The sequence below is a fragment of the Stegodyphus dumicola genome, chromosome 9 (assembly GCF_044657685.1).
Source record: "Stegodyphus dumicola isolate Sdum_Otavi_A_Nest chromosome 9, ASM4465768v1".
Classification (NCBI taxonomy): Eukaryota; Metazoa; Arthropoda; class Arachnida; order Araneae; family Eresidae; genus Stegodyphus; species Stegodyphus dumicola.
This window is the reverse complement of record NC_140776.1, coordinates 190,752,252-190,768,196: the sequence shown is the minus strand read 5'-3', so window position 1 is coordinate 190,768,196 and position 15,945 is coordinate 190,752,252. Positions and strand designations below refer to the sequence as shown.

General features: G+C 36.5%; 1 protein-coding gene across 1 annotated transcript in view; it reads left to right on the top strand.

Annotated features, from left to right (window-relative positions):
• The window catches only part of LOC146995600 (uncharacterized), a 196,232-nt gene extending 180,701 nt beyond the window's left edge, over positions 1 to 15,531 (top strand). The window contains exons 9-10 of the mRNA XM_085824485.1: positions 14,765 to 15,090; positions 15,229 to 15,531. The gene's annotated coding sequence lies outside the window, so the exon portion shown is untranslated. The remainder of the gene's footprint in view (positions 1 to 14,764; positions 15,091 to 15,228) is intronic.
• Positions 15,532 to 15,945: the final 414 nt, after the last annotated feature.

The window sequence follows — 15,945 nt, the reverse complement described above, 5'->3', positions numbered from 1 at the left end:
AAATTGAAGTTTTTGAAGTTTTTAGGTTTGTTTTTAATTTTACTGCCTGTTGCCGGGACATGCCCGGGTTGCTGGATGCCCTCGTTTGTGGTTTTTGCTTGGCGCAGCCCTTGTTTGTCATAAAATCTTGTCGATTAGGTGGATGGGGCTGCGCCCTATTTGTACCATTTCGCACATCAATGCACCATTTCGCGCACCAAGCTCAAGCTGCATTGAGTTGATGCGTTTTGCGCCACGATTGTGCACGATCTGTATGTTGTCTACTCTGTAAAGACAATCAGTATAAGGATGTACTCCGCGGAGTTCGAACCTCAGTCTTCTTGAGTGTGAATTACAAGCGACATCATGGCCGCGATCATAGCCGATTTCTTCGCCCTTAAATTATAAAATTCAGTTCGACAGCAATATCGCAAAATAATTTTAAAATGGGCGTACCTTTATAATTTCCGATACACAGTCTTGCGCGCTGGAGATAAATGTTTTTTCTCTACAATGTTGCCATGGCTCGCTTAGAAATCCTTGAGTTTGTTAATCAAAAATTCGTTGAAGTGTTACAAAATATGAAAACCATAATAAAACAAGTTTCAGATTCCAAATTAGGGCTTAAACGTGTCCATATTCGGTGGAAGATTACGTTATTCAAAATTGGATGGCTCTGGTGGTTTTATCACAATGCGAGAAACATACACACGTTTATGCAGATTCTTCATTATTTAATTTCTTTAAATATAACACAGGGCGATAATATTGGGTGGGAACAATTTGAAAAGTGAACCGACATTTAAAGTTTTCAAACGGAAAATGCCAAAACGAAATTAATAGCCTTTCTGGGCTAACGCTCTTTGGGCTAAAAACTAAGAGATAAACAAAGAATAAATAAAAATTTTGTGTTTTTTTCATATGAATGATATATTTAATGATAAATTTCGCCAACGTGTCATTGATCGGCGGCGGATCTTTTTTTTTTTTTTTTTCTTTTTCTATTCTTAATATTGTCGACTTATACACGGGTATATACGGTATATGGAATCCCAAATTTGTAAACTTTCAAATTATTTAGGGAAGATTTTTTCATTAAATGGGAGGTGATCAAAGAACAAGTCCCTTAAATGCATTTCTAATTCAAAGCGATTTGATCTAGAAACATTCAGAACAGAAATAACGTCGCTCTTCAAGTAATAAAGTATTGTCTTCAAGTAATAGACACAAGAATTTGTTAACAATACTTTGCTTGAGATAAAAATCGATGACTCTTAAAGTGGAAAAGAGCTTTACATGGCAATACAGCTGAAAGCAAAACTTAACATCCATGGAAAATTGTCATAAATAATAATTGCTAAAATACATGCACAAAGTTAAGCAAGTTGAAATATGAGTAAGATTAAAATTATAAACTAATTGCATAAATACAAGAAAATTTTTAATTTCAGTACGATAACTTGGACAGCAAACTTGTCAGTGTTTTATAATTTTCATTAAAAAAAAAATTGTTCTGTGAATGTCCTAGAAGCACTTATTTCCAGAAAGCTATTTAAAAACAGACAATCTCGGAAACAAGGACCACTGGGACTTAATAACAGGTCCAATTTTAAAATCAAATCAATATATTTACTGTTATGTGAATAATTTTTAAACATTAAATATCACTATTCACAGTCAGAAGACTGGTGACCATTCAATTATTAACTACTTTTCCGCATCAGTAGGTTTTTGTAATGGTACTTACTATACAGGTATTTGTTTCTTTATTGAAAAAAAAATCTTCTTTGCAATTTAACTTTTTTTGTTTGGTGGTTTTCTTGTTTTACAGGTTTTGAAGTAGACTTAGACACACTTACTTGTAATAGAATTAAAAATAACCTGATATCAGAGTAATCAATTCTATTTGTTACACAAAATTACAGAACATCCAGAATCAAATTTATCTATGATTAATAATGTGGTTAAATGAAAATCATAAGGACTCGTGCCTGTGCCACGAGTGCTATCGACACATATGCCTAACTTTATTATTATTATACATTTAAATGCATCTCATTCATTCTTCAAATTTAGTGATGAAATAAGTTTAGAAATTATGCAGATTTCTATTTCAAGACAAGTAAGTTTTGTTTCTTCAAGATGCATGACATGTACGCTACAAAAAAAAAAAAAAAAAAAAAAAAAAAAAAAAAAAAAAAGATGGCAGTTCTATGGCTTTCCTTCTACTGGGCCGATTGACAAAATTCAACTTGCGGTTTTCATGTCTCAAAAGCGCGACTTAAAATACGTATTAGATTTATATATAGCATTGTTGAACCATACTACAACCTGCAAAAAATAAAAATTTGTTTCATAATATTTCATGTAAAAAGAAACCTAAGCAGTGATTAACCAAGATTCATTCAATCATATAATTTCAGTTTAAGCATGTCAGAATTTATATGCTGGGTGTTTCGCTTTCTTTGACTAAAACTTTAAAAAATTGTTTTTGGCTCGTTTTCTATCGAAGTGGACAAAATATGTGATAAACAAGGTAAATTTAGCATTTGGGATTTTTTTGACAAATGGTTATCTAGCCAAAGGCTGGGACACGTATGTCCCAGCCGTAGGTAACGGTAAGATACGTATGTCCCAGCCGTAGGTAACGGTAAGATACGTATGTTCCACACGTAGCGATCGACTTACTGTAAACACACCTATTATTCTGGAAAACATTATTATATGAAATAGATTTACATCGTATGGTACAGGGTAAAAATCATTCTTTGCATAACCCAACATTACACATTGGGCAGCTCATATTTGTTCTTTTCGCTACGTTCATTTACGTGTAACGAGCACGGCGGCGTCTTGATTTTCGAACTATTGGAAGACGATCCCCAACAGTGAGAAAATTCTAAGTGCTTTTTATCCCAACAGTCATTTTTTAACTTTCAGTGGGACATACATATTCCGAAAGTAGTCAAAGGGTTAATGAAGGCTTGGTTGCAAATGGGCTTGCAAACAATGATTCCATACCAAAATATGTTATACATGGTGTAAGAAAAATATTTTATTTATTTCAATAATGCAAATGTTTATGAATATTTTCACTTTGTGAATTACAAATCACGAGAGCTTCATGTCATTTCCATGTATTATAAATTACATGGTTATAGATATTACTAAAGATTAAATTAAAATTATTAATAAGTATACATTGCATTTAAATCAGCAAATTAGGTAAGCAATGCAATGTTTCAATTTAACACACGCATTAAAGATCTCGTAGAGCGTCGAATGGCAGGCCTTTTGTAAGCTGGCAGTTTGCCAAGTTACGTCGATGACAAACATTTTGCTAGAGCGAGTCTGTCGGTTGACACAGAATTCCTCTTAAAGCGCGAAATTGTGAAACTTCAGAACTTAACTATTTAACTTATTTAAACTTAACTACTACTTCACCTATGATTTTCAACTTATACTTTTATTATTACTTTTCTTGTAGTTGAATAGCAACGATTATTATTGTTAAGAAAAATATTTTTTTTTTTTTTTTTTTTTTTTTTTTTTTTTTTTTTTACGCAATGTTTAGAACGCAAGGTTCTCAGCTTATTTTGATGATGTTTATGTTAGCAATGCTAATTTAAAGCTGCATTTTAACTGAATAAAATAGCTGTTATTCTTTAAAATTATCGTATTCATTCATCTGGAGAACTTGTAGTTCATTTGAGTGATTTTAAAGGCGTCTGTAACTTTTCGTTTGCAGTTGTTTTTTACGTCTGATAACAATAAAAGGCTTGTGCCAATCAACTCTGCTGCAGCCTCAAAGCAGGATGATGAGATTCTTATTTATGTTTATGCTTGCAGTTGTTTTATTTATTTTTTTAATTTTTGGATAAATTAATGGAAAATTGCAATTATTGTTTTCCGACCAAATCTGAGACAGCATAGTAGGTATAGGTTATGTTTAACTTCCAGTCTACTTTGCTGCTTCATTTTCATTTGCAAGGTAGTTATATCTAATTCCGTTTAAAACGTCTGATCCGCAAAGATACATCAACACAGATGGAAGTAGTGCACATACAACTAACCTTATTCTACGACTGTCATCATCTTGAAATGAAGAATAAGCCAATATTTTGATATCCATGACCATACCGCTCATCGTTCCTTGGTCTGTATTCTCTAATAATGAAACTGGTGCAAGTTTTATACCATTTCATTCCTCAATTCTTCGGCGCGTATTTGAAAGGTCCGTGGTTCAAGCCTCGGCGAGGGCATTGCTCACTTTTCATCTCTCCTACTGTCAAAAAATGCCTAATTGTCTCTGCGGTGGCGCCCGAACTGAAAATGGGGGTGGATGATGATTCTCCGGCACCAGGATCTGGTGATTGGGTCCCTTAATCTCCAGTCGCCCTTTAAAAGCGGGAAGTATATAAGGTATTTCTCCCGCTTAGCATGCCTTCGTGGCGTAATGGCCAGCACACTCGGCGCGTATGAGAGGTACGTGGTTCGAGTCCCGGCGAGGGCACTGCTCATTTTTCATTTCTTCCTACTTCAAATTAACCTCTACGTCTATTCGGCATATATAATCTTTCAGTTTATGCACCAGAAACTCCACCGCATCCTCAATCTATCAATTTTCAGGTCGCACGGCTTGATTAAATTTTCCTCAGTTTCTGTATGTTTTTGTCCTTGCTTTGTTATCTCGAGAGCTACGATACAGGAAACTTCCATAGTCTCATGATCTGGTTCATGGAATCATGCGCCATCTCTTTTAAAAGAAATTACTTAGCGAGCGAAACAAACTTCTGTCTTTATATTCAGTGAGAACATTGTAAACATAAAACTGTTGGAAAAAAAAAGCAATCGAGGAAAAACAGAGCCAGAACTTCGAAAACACAGTATGCAAATGTGGTTTGTTAAGTTAAGTAAATGATTAAACTTGCAGCAACATTCAGAATTGTGGAGCGATACAGTGTGCGTGTGAAGTTTACAGCTGGTAGAATGTTAAAGGGCAGGTGTGATGAGCTGGTAGAATGTTAAATGGAGCATAGCAGCATTTACAACCGCTGCTATGCTGACGGCTTGGATAGATTGTAAAAAGTTTGTAATGTGGCATTGCAATGAAAAATGCCTTTAAGACGTACTCGACGACGTTACAAACATTTGTCAAACTTTGAGAAGGGTCGCATCATAGGGCTAAAAGATGCTGGTTGGCTAAACAAACGGATCTGAATATTGGTCAAAGTGATGTGGTCGTGGTTACGTTATGCTATCAGCGATAAAATGCCATTTGTAAACTCGCAGGGATTCTGGGATATCCGAGGATACGATTCTCAGGAGACTATGGGACGCTGGGGTTAACACGTTGAGCGCGGCGCCGGTCTCTTGGGACTGGCCGGAGTCGGTTCTTGGGCACTGGCAGTAAAATTTCCGTGTGGCCGGCGTCGGTCCCTGGGGACCGGAACTGGAATTTTCGTTTGGCTGGCGTCGGCCCGCGGAACCGACAGTATTAAAGTTAAAAAATAAATATAGTCTCAATGAAATGTGATCAAATTTAGTTTTAAGGAAATGTATTAAAACATTCTAAACAAAAATACGGCTTAGCTCGCTACCGGCTGAACAGAAAGGACAGCAAATTCGGCGCCGCGCTCAACGTGTTACGATCTTGACGTCTATTAAGATGCTTACCATAAGCAGTTTGACACTCCACCATAAGCAGCATCGTCTTGCATAGTGCCGCTGTCGCTCAAGCTGGACAGTATCTGATCGGAGAAAGTGATAATCAGTGATTAATCCCACTTTTTTGTCGATGCTTGATGACCGCTGTATACGTGTCCGAAGACAGAGGTGAGCGGTCTGATGTACCATTTGTACGAGCAGAATATAGGATGTGTGATAGTCTGAGGAGCGATTAGATGAAACAGTCGTTCACCATTAGTCATGCTGCGAGGTATTCTGACTGCTCAAAGGTATGTTGATGAAATTATGCAGTCGACCGTACTGCCTGTGCTAGCTGATGGTCCAGGTTATGTTTTCCGACAGGACAATGCTCGGCCACATACAGCATGACTTTCCAACAATGTCTTCAACATGTCCTTGACTGGCTTGACAGCTGTCGCTCATCAAACATGTTGGGCAAATAAATTCAGCCATGTAGAAATACGAAATACTAAATAAAATTATAGATTTGTATGAATTACAAACAAAAAGACACTCTTCTTTATATTATTATCTGCGCACCGATGATAGCTTGTTAAAATTAATTTTTCCAAAAGCAGTTTAAAGTTCTGGAACTTCAGATTTTTCTGCTCATTTAGCGAAATAAAATTTAAATAGTAAAATAATACTACAAAAGTAAATCCATTATTATCATTAAGAGTGCAAGCCACTTTTATGACCGCTAATATTACAAGCTCGCAAAGTGATCTGAGCTAAACTCTATAAACTAAATTGAAAAACTAATGCTTTCTCCAATTTTATATAGTTTTACCCTGTCCGCCGAAAAATTTCCAGTACCTTCGATTTTTTGAAATTGGTGTAAGGTTTACACAGTTAAGAATTACACAGAGATCGAAACAATTACAGTTACACAACAATCGGGCCAAAATGTCGCTAAGCTTGGCGACAATACTTCGTGCTATTTCGCCAGTTTGGCAAGGCAGCCAAACGTTATAATGTTAACGTTATGATGTTAAATTGGACTAAACCTTGTAGCCGTGTTCTCGTGACGATGCTTCGCCCTCTGAGGCCTTTCTTGTTACAATTTACAGGAGGTACTACAATTTACGCATAGGCTCATTAAAATTATTTACCATATGTACAAAATTCATAGCATTTTCCCTTCCCAAAGACTGCATATCCCGGGCAGTGAGACTCCCGGACAGGTAGCCATAATTACAACTAAGGAAAATCAATAACTGAACATCAACGCAATACTAAAATAATAATTTCAATAAATAACGTACAACAAATCAAACACCAATTCAATAAATAAATGAACGTAATGAACAATTTATACTTAGAATCTGATGACGTAGGGATCCGAACTACATCGCCGTTCAGCTTGGTTATTTCCAAACATCGGCACAGAAATTAGAAGCTCCAAGCTCTTCCTAACTTATTACCTCACCGGTCATGTCCCATATCCAGATTATTTTCTGAAAAGGAATCTCTCCAATAGCGAAAATGGCGTGTGTGGAGTCAAAGGAGGATGCAGACCATTATCTATGCTTCTGCCGTCTCACACATTCGGAAACCCACCAATCTAGATTCTAACTTTAAAAGACTGGAAATTTTCTCTTTCGACATCCCTGTGGGTACTGCGTTTGACGGTGGAATTGATGCGATTTGCACAGCTCTGTACCAGCTACCATGCCACTTGGAAAAATTCACAAGAGTTGTTATACTCAGTGATTCCCGAGCTGCTCTGTTGGTTATCGTTTCAGATGAAAATCCTATATCGCAGGATATATTGGATTGTCGACATTATCTGCAAAACCTGCTTCACTTGAGAAAACTATAGTCCTCCAGTGGGTTCTTACCCACTGTGGGATTCCAGGTAACGAAAAAGCCGACTTCTTGGCAAAAAAAGGGTGCTTTTATCGGGAATAATATTTCTCGTCCTTTGCCTTTCCATATTGTTAGGGACCTTATTAAAAGATCTATCAATGTACGTGCTCAGGAAGATCTCTATAATCGTGTTTCTCATAAGTCTTGGAAGAATGCTATCCCGAATTTGTGTAATGGCCCAAGGCGTAGAGCGGTCGCTGAATTCCGCCTTGCCACCGGACATGACTGCCTACAATATCATCTTGATAGATTCGATATTAGACTAGAAGAGAAACACGCTAATGTGACAATCAAAATCGTAAAAAACAACCTTATATTTAGCGTAGGTATAATGAAACACTCAATCGATTTCGAGGGCAGCTAAAGGTCCCTCCTCATCAGGAGAAAGAAATACATAGAAAGAAGAAAATAGGAATCATAGAAACACGTGGTGCTTATCAGCACTGCACGTGGTTATAACTAGATTTTTAATCAGAGTTGCACTGGCCGCCTACTTTTACTGAGCCAGGCTGTCTGATCAAGCATAAAGAAATATTAGCGAAGTTAAAATAGGGAGCGAGGGCAAATGCACATTACGCTCAAAATCTGAACTTCAAATAATGGAAAGCAACCACTGAACGGATTTTTATACCCTCTGGTAGTACCAAGTGCGAGAAGGTAACGCCATCTATCGGCAAAAATAATTGAATTAAGACAGTAGAATTTTAAAGGCATTAGGAAGGACTGGATTGGACTTCAAATCATTAACTAAACTTTTTAAATCTTTGTGAATGTGAAAAGCCTCAAGAAAATCCAATTCGCCTATGGAAGAAGCCTTTTGGATGATTTTTGCAGACCCAAAATCAAAATTATGGTTAAAAGTCCAGCTATGATACGCTATTGAAGACTTGTTAATTTCCCCTTTTTTGACATAAGATTCATGTTCCTTGATACGAAACTTCAACGCTCTTTTTGTTTGGCCAATATATCTTAAACCACACTGACATGATATACTATAAATTCCCCAAGAATTCAAGACAGAAACGCAATCTTTTAGAATCGAAGGGTGAATTTTATTAATAGGGGAGAAACCGACTTGAAAATTGAATTTCTGGAGAATCCGTGCAATTTTATAGCTAACAGAAGGATAAAATGGAAGCACGACAAGGTCATTGATATTATTTCTAACAGTGGAATGTCTACTTTGATGGGAATCTGAAAATTTTTTGACGGCTTTATCAATAATCACGGGAGAAAATCCACGGTCAATCGCAACTGCTCTCAAATAATTAAGTTCATTGGTAAGCAAAGATTCAGAGGAACAAACTTTTAGCGCGCGGAAAACATAATAGTAAAAAGAAGCCATTTTTTGCTTAACAGGGTGGCATGACTTGGCATGGGGTGGTAAACAAACTGCAAAGGGTTTACGGTACACAGTGGTGCTAAAATCGGTTTCATTGCGGATTATAAGAATATCGAGGAAGGGGAGGGAATTGTTGGATTCAATTTCAAGAGTGAATTGGATGGCTGGATCAATTGAATTCATAATAGATAGAATCTCGGATAAATCCTCTTTATAACCGTCAAAAAGTGCGAAAGTGTCGTCAACATACCGAATCCAAAGACGAAAAGATAATTTATCAAATAATTTCATCTCAAAATAGTGCATATAAATGTCAGCAAGTACCGGACTGAGAGGATTACCCATAGCCAATCCTTCAACTTGACGAAAATATGCATTTTGGAAAACAAAGTGGGTTTGACTTAGAGAAACTTTAGTAAGCGAAACCAACTCATTAATTTCAGTATGTGTGAAGTGAAATTCCCGAAGCCTAGTTTCAAGACAATTTAGTGCTCCTTCGACCGGAACATTAGTAAACAATGATTTGACATCAAATGAAACCATAATGGAACGAAGTGGGGAAATATTTTTAAGTTTATCAATGACTTCAACAGAATTTTTTACAGTGTGAATATTGTTATCAAGTAGAGGAGAAAATCTGGAAACTAAATATTTGGCCAAAGGATATGAAGCAGTGCCTATGTTGGAAACAATTGGTCGAAAAGGAATACCGGTTTTGTGGACTTTTGGAAGAGCATAAAGTCTAGCGCAATTAGTAATAGGCGGAATAAGTGATTTCTTCAACTGAGTTGGCAGAATGTGGGAAGATTTAATAGCACTTTTTACTTTCATGAGGTCCGAAGTTGAAGGATCTTTAGGGATCGAGCAGTATGGGCCTTCATTTATCAATTTAGAGACTCCAGTAATATATGTGTGTTTGTCCATAACAACGATCTGTCCGCCCTTATCAGCTTTAGAGATAATGATATTAGTATCAGAATGAATTTCACGTAAGATCTCATTTTCCTTTTTGCTAAGATTAGAACCCAAAGATTTATTGTTAAAATTAACGTTATGAGTAATTAGGTGGCGGATTGTATCCTTCTGCGTTTCGGAAATTTTGGAGAATTTAAAGGCTTTCTCTATAGGGGCGATGATTTGAGGAATTGAAGGTTTAGATGTCTTAGAAAAATTGAAATTATATTTTAATACTTTTAACTGATCCTCCGAAAGATTCCTATTGGAGATATTAACGATGGAGTTAACGTTTACAGTGGGAAGATCAGCTAGATAATTGGGACTATCCGACTGGTGTGTGAGTTTTTGAAGGTTTAGATGTCTTAGAAAAGTTGAAATTATATTTTAATACTTTTAACTGATCCTCCGAAAGATTCCCAAAAACTCACACACCAGTCGGATAGTCCCAATTATCTAGCTGATCTTCCCACTGTAAACGTTAACTCCATCGTTAATATCTCCAATAGGAATCTTTCGGAGGATCAGTTAAAAGTATTAAAATATAATTTCAATTTTTCTAAGACATCTAAACCTTCAATTCCTCAAATCATCGCCCCTATAGAGAAAGCCTTTAAATTCTCCAAAATTTCCGAAACGCAGAAGGATACAATCCGCCACCTAATTACTCATAACGTTAATTTTAACAATAAATCTTTGGGTTCTAATCTTAGCAAAAAGGAAAATGAGATCTTACGTGAAATTCATTCTGATACTAATATCATTATCTCTAAAGCTGATAAGGGCGGACAGATCGTTGTTATGGACAAACACACATATATTACTGGAGTCTCTAAATTGATAAATGAAGGCCCATACTGCTCGATCCCTAAAGATCCTTCAACTTCGGACCTCATGAAAGTAAAAAGTGCTATTAAATCTTCCCACATTCTGCCAACTCAGTTGAAGAAATCACTTATTCCGCCTATTACTAATTGCGCTAGACTTTATGCTCTTCCAAAAGTCCACAAAACCGGTATTCCTTTTCGACCAATTGTTTCCAACATAGGCACTGCTTCATATCCTTTGGCCAAATATTTAGTTTCCAGATTTTCTCCTCTACTTGATAACAATATTCACACTGTAAAAAATTCTGTTGAAGTCATTGATAAACTTAAAAATATTTCCCCACTTCGTTCCATTATGGTTTCATTTGATGTCAAATCATTGTTTACTAATGTTCCGGTCGAAGGAGCACTAAATTGTCTTGAAACTAGGCTTCGGGAATTTCACTTCACACATACTGAAATTAATGAGTTGGTTTCGCTTACTAAAGTTTCTCTAAGTCAAACCCACTTTGTTTTCCAAAATGCATATTTTCGTCAAGTTGAAGGATTGGCTATGGGTAATCCTCTCAGTCCGGTACTTGCTGACATTTATATGCACTATTTTGAGATGAAATTATTTGATAAATTATCTTTTCGTCTTTGGATTCGGTATGTTGACGACACTTTCGCACTTTTTGACGGTTATAAAGAGGATTTATCCGAGATTCTATCTATTATGAATTCAATTGATCCAGCCATCCAATTCACTCTTGAAATTGAATCCAACAATTCCCTCCCCTTCCTCGATATTCTTATAATCCGCAATGAAACCGATTTTAGCACCACTGTGTACCGTAAACCCTTTGCAGTTTGTTTACCACCCCATGCCAAGTCATGCCACCCTGTTAAGCAAAAAATGGCTTCTTTTTACTATTATGTTTTCCGCGCGCTAAAAGTTTGTTCCTCTGAATCTTTGCTTACCAATGAACTTAATTATTTGAGAGCAGTTGCGATTGACCGTGGATTTTCTCCCGTGATTATTGATAAAGCCGTCAAAAAATTTTCAGATTCCCATCAAAGTAGACATTCCACTGTTAGAAATAATATCAATGACCTTGTCGTGCTTCCATTTTATCCTTCTGTTAGCTATAAAATTGCACGGATTCTCCAGAAATTCAATTTTCAAGTCGGTTTCTCCCCTATTAATAAAATTCACCCTTCGATTCTAAAAGATTGCGTTTCTGTCTTGAATTCTTGGGGAATTTATAGTATATCATGTCAGTGTGGTTTAAGATATATTGGCCAAACAAAAAGAGCGTTGAAGTTTCGTATCAAGGAACATGAATCTTATGTCAAAAAAGGGGAAATTAACAAGTCTTCAATAGCGTATCATAGCTGGACTTTTAACCATAATTTTGATTTTGGGTCTGCAAAAATCATCCAAAAGGCTTCTTCCATAGGCGAATTGGATTTTCTTGAGGCTTTTCACATTCACAAAGATTTAAAAAGTTTAGTTAATGATTTGAAGTCCAATCCAGTCCTTCCTAATGCCTTTAAAATTCTACTGTCTTAATTCAATTATTTTTGCCGATAGATGGCGTTACCTTCTCGCACTTGGTACTACCAGAGGGTATAAAAATCCGTTCAGTGGTTGCTTTCCATTATTTGAAGTTCAGATTTTGAGCGTAATGTGCATTTGCCCTCGCTCCCTATTTTAACTTCGCTAATATTTCTTTATGCTTGATCAGACAGCCTGGCTCAGTAAAAGTAGGCGGCCAGTGCAACTCTGATTAAAAATCTAGTTATAACCACGTGCAGTGCTGATAAGCACCACGTGTTTCTATGATTCCTATTTTCTTCTTTCTATGTATTTCTTTCTCCTGATGAGGAGGGACCTTTAGCTGCCCTCGAAATCGATTGAGTGTTTCATTATACCTACGCTAAATATAAGGTTGTTTTTTACGATTTTGAGATTCGATATTGTTCCTTCTCCGATATGCACTCCATGCAGCTCTGGAGAGGTGATGGATGCCGCACATCTATCCCACTGTCCTGATCTTCTCAAAACTTTTCTCGCCGCGCGTTACTGGGAACTGGGAGGCAAGAGATATGTTAGATTAATGGACTATGTTACAGCTGGTTTTTTTTTTTTTTTTCATTGTGATGTTGTATTCTATATATTTTTGCCTTCTGCTGTAACTGTTCATAATCTGCCATTTTGGAGGGGAAAAATAATAAAAAAAAAACCTTTAAAAGACTGGTGATAGCTCAACACAACCTATATCCAAAAATTATGTTAAGTATACAAAAGCTCGGTGCTTTAGGACTGGACCTATGCCGAAGCACAAGTTATATCCGAAAACGATAAAGCCGAAACGAAAGAGCAATGTATAGGTTACACACCAATAATTTAATCCGTGCTAGAGTAACAATTTCCATACTGCTCCATAATACCTAACTTATTAAGCTGAGACCATGAGCTTTATTTATAAATTTTGGACTGAAAGATCTGAGGTCAGATCTGATTACCTGTAACAAATGTCACATAACAAGATTCCAACTAACAAAATATTAGCAAAATGAAATCGCATATGTATTTCCATAAAAATGCAAAATTTCCCGTACAACGATCTCCAAAATATCAGCTCTACGATATTTACGTAATCCAATATTTTAATGAGTATTCTAAACAGTTTGTGTAATTTATGTAACTTTGTATGTAATTTTATATTATTATCTTCTTATATTTAAATTAACAACTCCGATGTATAACTTCAGTATTACTCAGAAATAGCATATACTTAGTTCAAGTATTTCATACTCTAGCTGGTTAGTGTATCTTCTTATCTCATTGGGCCAATACCTGTTTGATTCGATAGTGAAGTTTTAGGAGCTCCCATGCACGTTTACTTGTTTACCTGTTCAGGATTGTGTAAGGACCGTCCGAGGGTGACTGTAGTTTAGGAGAAACTCCTTTCCTTCGAATTGGATTCCATAACCACACTTTGTCATTTTTGTTAAATTGATGTCCTGTAGCTCTCGTGTCGAACTGGGCCTTCATCTTCTCCGTCACTTGCTGTCGAGCAAAATTGAACATGATTTGAAACCGTGCCTGGAGAATGGCACCTCAGGCGATCCGAAGAGCAATCAAACAATAAATCACGAAGGTGACGACAAAAGAGCGTCTGAGATCGAGATAGCACTACGGTGGGCCAGTTAACGTGTGGTCCCAGTACTGTTGATTTCTGGAAAGAATTAGCGAGTGGTTACTAAAGGTAATTCGGTCAAACCTCTTTACCATGGCTGTGGGTGTAAAGGATTCCTTTGGGTTTTGTCTATGCCGAGTAAATTATAAAGGTCTTTTATTATAGTTGAGATAAAATTTCTTCCTTCAGAGTTCATACATCAATATTATTATGTATTAATATGTTTGATGATTCCACTGCAAACCATGCAACTGCTTCCCTGGATTTGTATGAACAAGGTAAGGCAAGTTTCGTGTTCCTGGTTCTTTCCAGTTGCCTAGAGCTGCAATTCAGGTTTTTACCTGGAGTCGTTAATAAACAGTGCAAGCTCCCATTCCTCTTGGCTGTACAGAGTATGATGAGGGTACCTATAGAAGATATACCTATATAGCTATAGAAGATGGAGGGAGTGAGACGCAAACTATCCGTGTTTCAAGCATAACGTCAAACTTCATGCAGCGATAGAACAGATGATTGGAATTTTCGGTGTCACCAAATCTTTTTCAATCGCTTCGACAACGAAAGCAAATGTTCTTCGGATTAAATTGTTAACACTGCAGATCTTTGATGACGCTGTCTATTAATTGAATGATTGCGGTTTGAAGTGACTGAAATGTATATTGAGATTTTGCGCCACCTCTATGTGCGTACGAATGAAGTGCGAGTTTTGTCTTTTATTTGACAGCTTATGATAAATAATAATCCTCAAAATCTAAATTTAAACATTCAGATTTCAGTATTAGTGCCTTGCGGAACATGTTAGCTGCGTACGTTTGAGCGTTAAAGTACTGAGGGGAAGAAGGTCCGGTTTTAATTTAGTTTCCACATAATCTAGATATTCGTTTATAAACTTAACCACTAAGAACAATTTTCTTTTTCAGATTGCTGAAGAGTGGAAGAAAAAAAAAACTTACTTTACATGCAGAGCTCTTGAAGCGAGAACCTCCTTTGGGTAGGGTAGATTTCATCTGTATAGAAGAGGGTATGTTCGTTCCTTTATAGGACGTATTGTTGTTCAAAGTGATGATGGAAGCTGGAGAAAAAATAAGAATTGTACACGCCACGTAGGGAAAGTATGAAAGATAAGGAAAGGGTACAAGAAGTGGTTTAAGCTGAAGTACCTAAGAGAATTAATTCCTTCCGGGGCCCCAGAGACAGGCTGGCAAGAGACTTCGCTTCTACAGAGAGATCTCAAGTTCTATCCTCGGTAAGTAAGTGACATTGAATTATAACTGTTAGATGTAAAATAATGTGTGATATGAATATGTTGAATTATAATTGTAAAAAAGTAATGTAAATGTATGAGGGCGGGAGCTGTAATAACGAGATTTGTCGTAAGTTATAGGTTCGACGAAAGAGAAAGCTGAGAAAAGAAAAGGGGCCCCCTAACTAGAAGAACGAAGATAGGAAATGGAAGGAGAGAAGAAAATATCCGGGTGGCACATGAAATAGCCCCGAAAAAGAGAAAAGAAGGAGATTAATTTGGGAAGAAAACGGTGCCACCCGGGAAGGGGCTTTTGTAAAATTTTTCCCATCTCCAGAAATGCATTTCGTAAACTTTAGATTTTGTTTTGAAGTTTATTTCTAGTACAAATGTTGTTATAGTCATCTGGTGTGTACAAGTAAAAATAAATTTCTTTTACGGTTTTATGAGTCTTTATTGTTTATGTTTGGTGTTGGTGTGTGTTGGTGTATTTAATTATGGCAAAGCACACGAGGGCTATCTGCCTAAGGGGAGGGATGCCTTCGTGGAGGACTTTCTAAGGGAAACTGGCTCGTATACACTTGTTTATGTTTGAGTATTCATCAAGATATTTTTTCCCGTCTAAAAGTCAGTTTATCTCAGCGTTTAAAAATCAGTTCATCAAGATAATTTTTGGCGTTTACAAATCAGTTCATCTCGGCGTTTAAAAGTCAGTTCGTCAAGATATTTTTTTGCCGTTTAAAAATCAGTTCAAGATATTTTTTTGCCGTTTAAAAATCAGTTCATCAAGGTATTGTTTCGCCGTTTAAAAGTCAGTTCATCAATATATTATTTTTTCGTTTAAATATCAGTTCATCT